Here is a 9993-nt window from a genome sequence, read left to right on the forward strand (position 1 = left end):
ATAAATTGTAATGTATTTGTACAATGGACTACTATGCCTCAGTGAAAATAAAATAAACCATTGCTACACTCAAAAACATGATGACTCTTACAGACATAATGTAGAGTGAAAGAAACTAGACACAAAAGAATACATATTGTATGATTCCATTTATAAGGATTTTTAAAACTTAAAAACGAAAAAGCTAATCAGGATAATATCTCTCAGGGGTATTTTGTGTGTGTGTGTGTGTGTGTGTGTGTGTGTGTGTGTGTGCGCGTGTGTGTGTGTGTATCTGGCTTTTTTAAAACTGAGGTATAGTTGATTTACAATATTAGTTTCAGGTGTACAACATAGTGATTCAAATTTTTTATAGGCTATACTCCTTTTAAAATAATTATAAAATATTGTCTATATTCCCTGTGCTGTACAATGTATCCTTGTAGCTTATTTATTTTATACATAGTAGTTTGTATCTCTTAATCCCCTCCCCCTATTTTACCCCTCCCCCTTCCCTCTCCACATTGGTAAACACTAGTTCTCTATGTCTGTGTGTCTGTTTCTGTTTTGTTATATTCATTCGTTTTATTGTTTAGATTCTACATATAATTGATAACATACACTATTTTTCTTTCTTTGTCTGACTTATTTCACTAAACATAATACTCTCCAGGTCCATCCATGTTGTTGCAAATGGCAAAATTTCATTTTTTTTAATGGCTGAGTAGTAACCCATTATATATACATATATATGTATATGTATTTCAATAGGAGATTGTATATGTGTGTGTGTGTGTGTGTGTGTGTGTGTGTGTGTGTGTGTATATATATTTACACCAAGTATGATTAATTTTGTTCGTATCTAACCTAAAAACAAGATTCTGTGAGCTGATCCTGAAGCAGCCAGGTAAATCAGGAATTTTAGAAAAGCTCTTTAAGAGAGGATAAAGCCAAATGAAAGAAAACGCCTCAATCCTAGATATCTAAATACAAAAGAGAAAATATCAAGAAGCAAAAAGAATCGTATATATTTATATATATATTACATCTTCTTTATCCATTCATCTGTTGATGGGCACTTAGGTTGCTTCCATGTTGTGGCTATTGTAAATAATGCTGCTGCTGCTGCTGTGAACAATGGGGTGCATGTATCTTTTCAAATTAGTGTTTTCACTTTCTTTGGATATATACCCAGGAGTAGAATTGCTGGATCATATGGTAGTTCTATTTTTAGTTTTTTGAGGAACTCTGAGGGGTATTGACTCGGAGTGGGCAAGAAGTCTTCTGTGGTCTAGGTTATTTTCTTTATGTTAATCCATATAACATAGACATAGATATATATGTTTGTGAAAATTCATCTATGCACTTTACTGAGTGTGTATTTTACGTCAAATTTTGTTTTTGATAAATTTATATATTTATTTACTTCTGGCTGCGTCGGGTCTTCGTTGCTGTGCGCGGGCTTTCTCTAGTTGCAGTGAGTGGGGGCTACTCTTTGTTGCGGCGCGTGGGCTTCTCATTGCGGTGGCTTCTCGCGGATCACGGGCTCTAGGCACACGGGCTTCAGTAGTTATGGCACGTGGGCTCAGTAGTTGTGGCTCGCAGGCTCTAGATCACAGGCTCAGTAGTTGTGGCGCACGGGCTTAGTTGCTCCATGGCATGTGGGATCTTCCCGGACCAGGGATCGAACCCGTGTCCCCTGCATTGGCAGGTGGATTCTTAACCACTGTGCCACCAGGGAAGTCCCTACATCAATTTTTTTAATGTTAAGAAAATATAGTAGGTAGTGGAAATCTCAGTGAACTCCAAAATGCTGCCATCAAGCAAACTATATTCCCTGACCACAATGCAAAGCTAGAATTAAATTATTGAAAGATAGCTCCCCCTTGCAATTCCGTACACCTGGAAATAAAAAGCCCTTGTAAATAACTCTTGGGTTAAAGAGAAATCCAAATGGAAATTACACTATTTAGAACTGTATGATGGGAGCACCATTTCTTAGTTCTTAGTACATAGTAGGTACTTAACAAATAGTTGAATGATTGGATATCAGATCTGTGAGATGTTGCCAAAGCAATACTCAGAGGGAAATGTATAACTTTAACTGTCCTCACTATCAAAAGAGAAAACTTTAAAAGTAAGGAGTGGGATCACTAAACTTTCAATCCAAAAGGCTAGAAAACAATAAAATAAACCCAGAGAAGTGTAAGGAAGAAACAGGTATAGTTAAAATGAGAAATTATTGAAATAGAAACAACCAAAGCAAGCAAAAAACCCAATACAAATGATCAACAAAACAAAAAGCCAGTTCTTTGAAAAGCTGATAAAATAGCCTGGTGTTAGGAATAATTAAGGGAAAAAAGAGACACAAACAACATCAAGAACAAAAATAAGGGTAGGGGTTAAAAGAGGAATCTGACTACAGACACAGAGATTTAAAACTATAGAAGAAAAGTAAGTAGTGAGGAAAGTAAGGACAGGCATACACAGTGAAGGGCAGAGAGCTTCCTGGAGTTGCCTGTCTCACTAAGATTCAAAGTAATGGCAGAAGTGGGGTGGGAGGTTGGGTGAAATAGGTGAAGGGGATTAAGAGGAAAATTTCCATTTATAAAATAAATGAGTCATGGGAATGTAATGTACAACATAGGGAATTTAGTCAATAACATTGTAATTACTTTGTCTGGTGCCAGATGATTACTAGACTTATTGTGGCAATCAATTTGTCTTGTATATAAATGTCCAGCCACTATGTTGTATGTCTGAAACTAATATAATTTTGTATGTCAACTATACTTCAGTTATAAAAAACAGAAAACAAAACACAAGCTTTGGTTTGCATTAGATGAAGTTTCCTTTATCTACCCCCAATATAAAAACAAAAACAGAACAAAGCAGTGGCAGAATCAGGCAAAAACCAATGCCGTCAAGTGTTGCAGTGTGTGTCCTTGAAGAGCAGAAGCACAGGTCCCAGATTGGGTGTGCAGAGTCCCCTGGAGACAGCTCAGCCAGTCTAGACCTCCCATCTCTGCCCCAACTTCCCCTACTTGCACTTGTTTCCTCTTTGACCTCAAGAGGGCTGGCACTATGTGAGGAGATCTCTGGGCCCTCCAACGTCTGGCTGCTTCACCTCTAGGATGCTTTGAAAGTGCAGGGTCCCTCTCTCCAACCACCCCAAGGCATTTCCTCCTGGGGTGGTCGGGCTCAGCATACCTCCAGCCAGGCTCACTCACTGGGAGGTCGGGAGCCACCCCACCCAGGGCCTCCTCCTCCCTCCTGAAAGCTGTCTGGGCCAGGGACCCGGGCCAGAGGAATCTAGGGCAGTGAGGACGCTGGTCCCCTGTTGAGAGATAGCAGCCACATCATCTCCTACAGTGTCACTCCGCTACAGAACCCATTTTACAATCCCTACTGTACACCCTTCTCTACCCACGCCCGCCCTGTCTTTTCCTGAGTCCTACCAGTGGTGTGTTGGTAAATGTTTAACAAAGGCTCTCTTAAAACAATATGTATGCATATATATCTGTACGTAAGTTTGCTATACATTTTCCTGCTATAAAGAATGTGTGGCACACAATTTACAAATAATAATATGAAATACTCTTTATTGTAAATTCCATACACCTTTAACTTCCGTTCTGCTATTCCTTGTGAAATCCACTATTGGTTTTTATAATTCTATTAACAACAATAGCATTACAAAATCAAACTATGAACAAATGCTTGGTTATCATAGGATTCAGCCAAGAAGTCACTCATGTCACTGAGTGAAGTTCTTTCATAAATGTTGGCTGATATATTCATTTACACTAATGCGTTAAGACAAAAGTGAAATAATGAAGGCATATAATGGAACTTCACTCAGTCATTCATGACAAAGATAACTTTTTTGCTGAATCAGATAATAGTTTTCAAGTATTAGAAGTATTTCCTCATATTTTGGTGCTATTCATAATATTAAGAAAAAACCGTAGACATGACAGACTTTTAAATTTAATCTGCATTATTAACATTTTCTCCATCACTTTTTAAAGTCCAGAATCCAACCTCTAGACAAGCAACAAAGCATTAAACCAAGTCCTGATTTGTAGCATTTGCCCATTTCCATGGTGTAAATACTCCCACCACTGCCAGTTTCAAGCTACTGACATGATGTCACTATCAGCATGGAGTTGGGGAGAGATGCATGGGAGCAGACCATCACATAGTATTCCCACCATACAGATACAGTAGATGTGAAAAGCCTCAACCTCAAAGATCATAGTAAAATAAAGTAAAATAATTAGGAAGTGATGAGTTTGGAGTGTTACCTTTGTTTCAAATATTATTTATGAAATTGTAAGTTCATATAATTTATTTATTTATTAAAATTGTGAACTTCTCCTATCCTCCCCTTTCCTTTCCTTTTTTTTTTTTTTTAATATTTATTTATTTATTTGGCTGCACCTGATCTTAGTTGAGACATGCAGGATCTTAATTAGTTACGGGATGTGGGATCTTTAGTTGCGACATGCGGGATCTAGTTCCCTGACCAGGGATTGAACCCGGGCCCCCCTGCATTGGGAGTGTGGAGTCTTAACCACTGGACCACCAGGGAAGTCCCATATAATTTATTTTTATTAATGGCTATGTCTAAGCACTGACATGTGAGATTCCTGAAAATTTAGCAATCAGCTCTCAGGAGCTGGCACACACTGGCTCCAGTATGCCATGTGTTCTCCCTGATTAATCCAGGCAGAGGCCTCTCTCTCTCCCAGGTGCTTTATGAGGGCGGGCACCAGGTCTGACCTGCCTCTGTCCCTGACGGCCGTGTCACTGAGGAAGCGTGTGCCAAAGCCACGCGTTGAACCAGCCTCTCCACCCCAGCCCCAGATGCCTTCCATGACCTCTGACCCTCCTGGTACACGGTCACCACTCCTCCACTCTGCCCCTTCAGGTATCCCTGCGGGCCGCATGGAAGCTGTAGGAACAGGTTCTCAACAGCAGGGCAGCCACTCGGCCTCAGTCTCCCTGTCTGTAAAGTGATAAGGAAGGAGGGGATGGAAAGAAGGAAAGCACAGTGATATTCCTTCCAGTCTTTTTTCCTTAGGCCTGTAGTTGTGGGCTCTTCTATTCCACTTGGACATGCTATTTAGTGTCTTGTGGTTTCTCATGTAATATCATAAGCAATTTTCCATATTCCTGTATAGTTTTCAAATTTTTTGCTATTAGTGAATGCATAATGTCATATTTTGTTTAATTAAAATTCATTTGAACTTTCCTTTGAGACATTTATATAGTTTTTGGTTTTCTGGAACCAGTTTTACCTCATCATCACCAGCATTGAGTGTTTTCATTTCAGAAAATATATGCTAATGTAAACATCATAGACTTTATTATTGTTTAATGTGCTTTTGTTTTAATTCCCAGTGCTATTGGACATTTTTCTGACAACTTTTCTACTAGTTGTCCCTGCACTCTTTTTTTTTTTTGTCTTTTTCATTTTTATTTTTTATACAATTTTTAAAGATTACAGTCCATTTATGGTTATTACAAAATCCTGCACTCTTAAATAGAGAGCAAAGATCACAAAGCAACTTGATTCTTAGTGTCTTGAGTCATTACCAACACCAGGAGCTCTGGAATGTGTAGACTTTCAATCCAGACTATGATTCTGAGTGAATACAGCTGTCATTTATACTCTTTTGGACATTTCTTCTGTCAGGCTGTTAATTATTGCTTTTTGCTAGGGTCAGTAGGCCAACTTCTTGGATCTTTGTTTGCTTCTACTCTAAAAAACCAGACACAATAACGAAGCTTGTTAGAACTGCCTGGAAGAGAACACACTGGGCATTGGAGCCCAGTTGCTTCATTGTGAAGAAGGTGACTGTCACGTGGTACAGCCACCCAGAGGCCTTACAGGTTTATATCCTAACTCTTGGCTGACTGGTAGGACAAATGTGGGTAGCAATATCTATACATGTGCATTGAGCTTGACACTTTATGAAGCCCTCTAGATACGTCATAGAGCCTCATGATACCCTTATGGGGTAGATGTGGCTTTAACCACTTTATGAACAAGGATGCTCAGACCTGACAAGATTCTACGTCTTACCCAAGATCCCTCAGCTAGTGTGTGGTGGGGCTGGCCATGGACCTGGGGCTCCAGACCATTGCTCCCCAGCTACATGCAAGGTTTCCGTGACTTGAGCTCCTGTGTGTCTGCTCCTTCACATGTTCGCTCATGTTCAGAATGCAGGATGTGGGGAAATTGCCCTTAAGTACAACAAGGGAGAACCAAGTGGGTGTGCTCACAAGGTCTTTTGTTTGGGATGGTACCTGTTTATCTAACTGACTCTTCCCCAAATCACTAATAATGTCTTTGCAGCCAGGAGACGGGCCACCTGTATTTGAGACATGGGCGTCTCTTTCTGGAATTCATAAAGTCATGATTAAATCCATCCTGGTGCCTTGTGTTAGACAAATTCAAGAAGAGAGGGGTGACTATGGGGAAAGAGCCACTAATGCCATCATGGTGACACCCATGGGGACTCTGGGATTTCTGAAGGCAGGGTAGTCTCTGAGATTCTGTGGAACATGAAGGATTCCCTATGGGTAGCCCTCCATAGAAAAGATATTAATCCCAGCGTAGTGAGAACACAGCATAGAAGAAGGTGCCCGGGCTGTGGACAGACCACAGGGACTTCTCCCAGACAGCTCAAGGCTGGAATCTTGCCTGCCACCTGTGTGACCCTGGGCAAGTCACTCAACCTCTCTGCTTTGCCTGCACCCAGGAGACCTGGAAGTGCTGGGAGATTGCCCACTCCTCCCCCTTTTCCTGTAACCATGGGTACAGAGGTGTAAATTCTCCAGCTCCCTTGCCCCTAAACAGGATGGCTCTGAGGTGTGACTTTCACCAGAGTTTCCTTGAGGGGTGAGCCAAAGGTATCTTCTGAATGACTTGTTTGATAATGTACCTTTGCTGGGCCCCCTTTCCTTTCTGATCCTACTTCCCCACTTCCTTACCAGTTTGCTTGGGAGCACTTGCTAGTAAATCACTTGCACATGGACTCCTCCTACCAAGGTTGCTTCTGGGGAACCCGATTTAAGAGGCAGCCGTGGAGATGCTGCTGCCTTGGCTGTAAGATGGAGCTCAAGCGGGCTCACAGAAACTCCTAGAGGGCTTTTCTGCCACTCACTGAGAAAAGGAATCTGCCATGGGATTGTGGGGGAGGAGGAACTGGATAAAGGCAGTCAGAAGGTACAAACTTTCAGTTATAGGATAAATAAGTACTAGGGATGTAATGTACAACATGATTAATATAATTAGCACTGCTGTGTATTACATATTTAAATTGTTAAGAGAGTAAATCCTAAGAGTTCTCATCGCAAGGAAAAAATTTTTTTTCTTTTTCTTTTATTTTGTATCTACATGAATGCTGCATATTCACTAAACTTATTGTGGTAACCATTTCATTACATATGTAAGTCAAATCATTATGCTGTATACCTTAAACTTATGTAGTGCTGTAGGTCAATTATATCTCAATAAAACTGGAAGAAAAAAATACCAAAAAAAAGGGAAACCACTAAAAATTTAACCTTTCAATAAAGCATTAAGCAAACTTTTTTTTAAGCTCTTAAAAAAAAATTTACCTTTGTAGCACTTTAAAGGAGTTTTCATACTCATGGTTTCATTTGAGCCTCATTACATTGCTGATATAGGAAGAAATTGGTATCTCCTTTTTTCAGATGAGGAAATTGAGGCCCAAATTGATGAAATGAATTTGCCTAAAGTTACCCAGACATATTATACATGGCAGAACCAGGTGTAGCAGCCCAAGTTTTCTATGTCCTAGTTCAGTATCAGTGTGTGCCACAGGGCTTTGTTTTGATAGTGTAGTTGATGAAGTGTTTTCAGTGATTTTTAATAGTGTTTGTTAACATACTTATAAATTCTTATGTAATGTTCTCAGAGCTGGCCCACTCCATTCTTTTTTTTTTGGGCTGGGCCGCAGGGCATGTGGGAACTTAGTTCCCCAGCCAGGGATCAGACCTGCGCCCCCTACATTGGAAGTGCAGAGTCTTAATCACTGGACCGCCAGGGAAGTCCCCTACTCCATTATTCTTAAGAAAAAAAACTTTTACCTAAAATTTCCCATTATAAATATAATTTATTCTCACCACATAAAATCTGGGATATACAGAAAAAAAGAGCAATATGAAAAAATTCTCATAATTCCAACAAAGTTTCTTCTAGTTTTCTAGCATTTTCTTCTAGTCCTTTCTTTTTTCTATGCATAATTATTTCTTTGTGTGTTAAATACTTAGAATAATTATTCTTGGTTAATACCCATACTTTGATAATGTGCAGTCATCTTTATTGATATGTAAGTGCCACTTTCTTTTTTTCTAATCTCCATGCTTTTCTTTCACAAGATGAGCTTGGTCCATCTTGTGCTGGAAAGTAAGGTAGTGCTTAAAAAAAAAAAAGTGGTGGGGGTAAGTCAAAAGGACACAGGAATCATCTTGAAGAGGAGCCCACCAGCCAAATCTGGGATAATTTGAACATCAAAATAATTAAGAAAATAAGGAATAATAAACCATTGAAAAAATAGGAATCTATGAATCTGTACTGATAATAAATGGGTGACTACATAGGGAAGAGGCAAGGGCTCTTGCTTACAGTAAAATGCCAACCAATAAACGTGAAGGGAGTGCTAGGGTTGGAAGATTATCATTTTGCAACCATCATGGTAAAGCTTGGTTGTAATAAGAATCATCATGCTGACAGAGCTCTTCAAGCTGAAATGAAAGGATGCTACTTAGTAACATGAAAAACAAATGAAAGTTTAAGATACACTGGTAGTTCCCAGGAGACCTCTCTGTGTTCATTCTAGACCATCTAATGTTATAAGTGAAAACTGATTGATTCTTTTAAATTCTACTGAGTTTGTTTGTTTATTTCTGGTGTCTCTAGATATGAGAGAAGGGAAACAGAGTGTTGGATGTCTCTAGTTGTTGTAGGGTAAGGTGACCAATCACCTCTCTGCCCATACCTGCTAATGCAAATAGCAGTTTCCCACACACACAATGTAAACAGCCTTGTTTCTCCAGATAATATAGTCTGTTGTTTTATTTTTAATGATAGGTAAAAAGAAAGAAGACATTTCATATGGATGGTGGTAAACATTTATTAGAAACCTCCCAACTTGTTTTCCAGTTTCATACAATTTGGAAAGAATAAAGTCCAAGTCAGGGAGACAAATATTTGAGAGTTATGTGTGGGTTTAAAGAATGTTTACCCAGTCCAAGTAAGAATCATTTGCCACTAAAAGGTTCCCCGTGCCTTGTCCCCATCACCATGTCCCCCTGCAGAAGGTCAAGTGGCCTTATGCACAGGTTCATTCCCTGCATTCCTGATCAAGGGGCACACAGGGGTGGGGTCAGGAGCAGCCGGTGGGGATTAGGTCCAGAGGCCCATAGTTGTAAGGGCAATTCAGATACCCCATACCCTTCCTTCAAAGGCTGAAAAGCAGAGGCTTGGGACTTGTGTCCATTTCGGATAGAACTTTAGAAAAAGAAACAGGTAGACCAAGGTGTAACCATCATTAAGACCAGTGACCTCAAATGACATTTATGTAGTATATGATGGTTCATCACATATGTCTCATCAGCCTGCTAAAGAGAAAAGGGGCGTTTCTTGAAGGCTGAGTTCCAGCCCCAGCTCAGCTACTGACTCCTTGGGTAATCTTGGGCAGGCAACTTGTCTTTTCTGGATCCCGATTTCCTCATTTGTAAACTGAGCGATGGAGCTAATGTCTAAGCTGGTCCCTGGCTCCTCCTTTGTAACCCACATGTCAGCTCTGAGATAGGTAGATTAAAATGACTGAGGCTCACCGAGTGGAAGGAAGCGTGTTGGCCAAAGTTGCAGTGTAAGTGGGTTTGAATTGCCTAACTCCTGTGTTCTTTCTATTACATTGAAGACCCCAATGCAGGGTTGCCGTTAGAATTTTTGTACTCCAAAAGGCATTGCAG

Source organism: Balaenoptera physalus (assembly GCF_965194825.1).
Source record: "Balaenoptera physalus genome assembly, chromosome: 7".
NCBI lineage: Eukaryota > Metazoa > Chordata > Mammalia > Artiodactyla > Balaenopteridae > Balaenoptera > Balaenoptera physalus.